The sequence below is a fragment of the Phoca vitulina genome, unplaced genomic scaffold, assembly GCF_004348235.1.
Source record: "Phoca vitulina isolate PV1807 unplaced genomic scaffold, GSC_HSeal_1.0 scaffold52, whole genome shotgun sequence".
Classification (NCBI taxonomy): Eukaryota; Metazoa; Chordata; class Mammalia; order Carnivora; family Phocidae; genus Phoca; species Phoca vitulina.
The window spans coordinates 711,482-715,305 of record NW_022589755.1 but is presented as its reverse complement, the minus strand read 5'-3'; the positions used below and the strand labels follow the sequence as shown (position 1 = coordinate 715,305).

The following is a 3,824-nucleotide window of genomic DNA, read 5'->3' as shown; positions in this document are numbered from 1 at the left end:
ACTGTCTTATTTGTAAATGAAAAGGAAAATCACTGTAACTTACACACAAGAAAGTGGCAAATGAGGTTAATGGAAAAGCAATACAAAAGATTTGCAATTGGCAAATAAGACATTTTAAAAATGCTCAAAATCGGGGCACCTGGATGGCTCAGTCGTTAAGGATCTGCCTTCGGCTCAGGTCACGATCCCAGGTTCCTGGGATCGAGCCCCGCATCGGGCTCCCTGCTCCGCGGGAATCCTGCTTCTCCCTCTCCCACTCTCCCTGCTTGTGTTTCCTTTCTTGCTGTCTCTGTCAAATAAATAAAATCTTTAAAAAAAAATGCTCAAAATCATGAATCTTTTAGGAAATGCAATTAAAACTACACTGAGATTGTACTACACACTTATTACATGGGCTGAAATTAAAGAATGGCCATATCAAGTATTGGCAGGGATGTGGGAGAAGTGGACTTTTCATCCACTGCTGATGCGAATGCAAAAGCAAAAAACAGTCATTGTGATCGCAGCACAGCAGTTTTTTCAAAAGTTAATACTCATCTACCCTGTGACTCCGGTACCTAACATTAAGTTACTGACAAAAATAAAAACAGCATACATCTACATAAAAGTACTGACAAATGTTTGTGACTGCTTTATTTTCAATAGGCAAAATCTAGAAATAACCTAAAAGCCCATAAAAAAGATAAATAAAGTAACAGTGGCATATGCAAACATAAGGGTGTTATCTAGACAGAATAGTGAGCTACTTGTGTAACATCACTGAAGAAGTCAAAGTAATTATGAAACACAAAGGAAATAAAAAGAGTAAACAGTTTGATTCCAAACATATAAATTAAAAATGTGATGGTTTCCATTGTAAAACAAAGTATAAGGGTTACCTGGAGAGGTGGGCAGGGTAAGGATAGATTATAATAGGGCAGGAGGTAATATATACCATGCCATCTATGGTCATTATCGGGATTATGATGGTGTCAGAGATTCATATCCCTGTCAAAACTTACCAATTTTACATTCTTAAATATATGCAATTTATTAGCATCTATAAATTAAACTTTTATAAAGTTTTAAAAACTGGCTCAAAATAAAAATAGGTTTGGCAACCCTATACTGACAGTCCCACCTTGTTCCCATGTCCTCTGAGCGTCAGTCTTGCCTCAGTGTCTCCAACTAAAGGGAGCAATGAAGGACGTTTCCACCGGAGTTAACAGGAACACTGCCTGGGTCTTAAGCGCCACATCAACAAACTATAGATTCCGCCCCTCACCTCTCTTAATATCTTGTTTTCCTCTCTGTGCAGTAATGATCTTGAGGCGGGAAACACGGAGGGGTTAAAGGAATCACCAGTACCTTTCAATTATTCTATCTGGGAATGACTTCAGCTACATTGATTTGTGTACACACTGATCCTGCAGAGTCACTGTCACAGAAACTGGTCTGGATGCATTTTTAGAAGAACATTCCATTCAGTTGGCTGCAGTCTCCTCCCCTTCCTATTAAGCCAGTGTTTCTGTACCAATTATGGTTTCCCTTGACCCCTATGGTCTTACAACCAGTGACCTTAGCCCAGTGAATTGTGGACATCAGAGCACATGGCTGTTTGTAGACATGGGAAAATACCCCCTCGGCAGTGCTGACATCCCCTGTGATGTCTCCTTTGAGTAAGGGAAAAAATTCATGTTGCTTTCAGAAGCACTAAGAGTCTCACACCTGCCCCCTCCTGGGGGTCATCATTGAGACTCCTAAAACACATGTCATCCAGGCCTCAAACGAAGACCAGAAAGCCCCGCAGTTTTTCCTAGGAGGCTGTGAGGCAGCAATGCAAATTTAGTCCAAACTGGCAGGCTACTGGGACGCCTGCCTGGCTCATTCAGTAGAGCTTGTGATTCTTGATCGCGGGGTTTTGAGTTTGAGCCCCAAGTCGAACATACAGTTTACTTAAAAAACAAAACGAAACAGTCCGGCGCGGCGGCGTCCGCTGGACAGACAGGACCCCAGCGCCCGGCCTCCCCCAGGGCATGCGGCGCTGAGGAGCGGCGGACCTTCGCGGCGGCGCCATGAACCTCCTGCCGTGTAAGCCCCACGGCAACGGGCTGCTCTATGCTGGCTTCAGCCAGGACCATGGATGCTTTGCTTGTGGGATGGAAAACGGATTCCGAGTCTGTAACACCGATCCGCTAAAAGAAAAAGAGAAACAACAATTTCTGGAAGGAGGAGCTGGCCATGTTGAAATGTTATTTCGGTGCAACTATTTAGCTTTAGTCGGTGGTGGGAAAAAGCCGAAATACTCCCCCAACAAAGTGATGATCTGGGATGACCTGAAGAAGAAGACTGTTATTGAAATAGAATTTTCTACAGAAGTCAAAGCAGTCTAGCTGCAGCGAGATCGAATTGTGGTTGTTTTGGACTCAATGATTAAGGTGTTTACATTCACACATAATCCCCATCAGTTGCATGTCTTTGAAACCTGCTATAATCCTAAAGGCCTCTGCGTCCTGTGCCCCAACAGTAACAACTCCCTCCTGGCCTTCCCGGGCATACACATGGGCCACGTGCAGCTCGTGGACCTGGCCTGCACTGAGAAGCCGCCCGTGGACATTCCAGCCCACGAGGGCATCCTGAGCTGCATTGCTCTCAACCTGCAGGGAACAAGAATTGCAACCGCATCTGAGAAAGGGACCCTTATAAGAATATTTGATACTTCATCAGGGCATTTAATCCAGGAACTACGAAGAGGATCTCCAGCAGCCCATATTTATTGCATTAACTTCAATCCGGACGCTTCCCTCATCTGCATGTCCAGTGACCACGGCACAGTGCACATTTTTGCTGCCGAAGATCCAAAAAGGAATAAAACAGTCTAGTTTCAGGTTCCCTCAGGCTCTCCGTGCATCTGTGCCTTTGGAACAGAGCCAAATGCCGTCATTGCGATTTGTGCAGACGGCAGCTACTACAAATTCCTATTCAACCCCAAGGGGGAGTGCATCCGGGACGTCTATGCAGTTTCTAGAAATGACCGATGAGAAGCTGTGACTCCACCGGGAGTGCAACCAGCACCCACAGCCGGCCACCCCCAAAGCGCTGCGTGTGCCCTTCAGACTCCTGGGGCGGGTGCCGGTGTGGGCCTCGTGGGTCAGCGGCTGGAGGACTGCCCAGGGACCTTGGTCCTGAGGCCATTCTGTGGTTGTCTGTTTTCTTGAGCAGGGCTTCCCATTTCCAGTATTAAAGGACGAATCATCATCAAGGCAGTGTAGACGCTCAGTGGCTCTGAGCCGCCCGGGGCCCAACTGCTGGCCCACGACCTTTAGTTCAGCTTTGACGCTAGCTTCTGCCCTCCCACCTGCGCCTCCCCCGTGCACCTGGGGGCTCCGTACACATGTAGGGACTGGGTTGACAAAAGGATGGACAAATAGAAATTTGTTTTGGCAATAGATTCCATCATTTTTACTGAGTCTGTAATGGGGAAATGAGCAAATGTGTCAATGCGAGTTCTTGCATTACACCAGATTTTTATTTTTATTTTTTTTTATTTTAAAGATTTTATTTATTTGACAGAGTGAGACACAGCGAGAGAGGGAACACAAGCAGGGGGAGTGGGAGAGGGAGAAGCAGGCTTCCCGCCGAACAGGGAGCCCGATGTGGGACTCGATCCCAGGACCCCGGGACCATGACCTGAGCCGAAGGCAGACGATTAACGACTGAGCCACCCAGGCACCCTACACCAGATTTTTAAATAGAACAAGAATACCAGCAGCTTGCCTTAGAAAAGGAGAAAGGAACTCCTTCTCCCCTCTGAACATGACGCAGAGAGACAGCCGCGTCAGAGA

General features: G+C 46.5%; 1 pseudogene across 1 annotated transcript; it reads left to right on the top strand.

Annotated features, from left to right (window-relative positions):
- The first annotated feature begins 336 nt into the window (after positions 1-336).
- LOC116622275 lies at positions 337-3,553 on the top strand (annotated as a pseudogene). Its single transcript, XR_004297548.1, has one exon. The product of XR_004297548.1 is annotated as a WD repeat domain phosphoinositide-interacting protein 3-like (transcript).
- Positions 3,554-3,824: the final 271 nt, after the last annotated feature.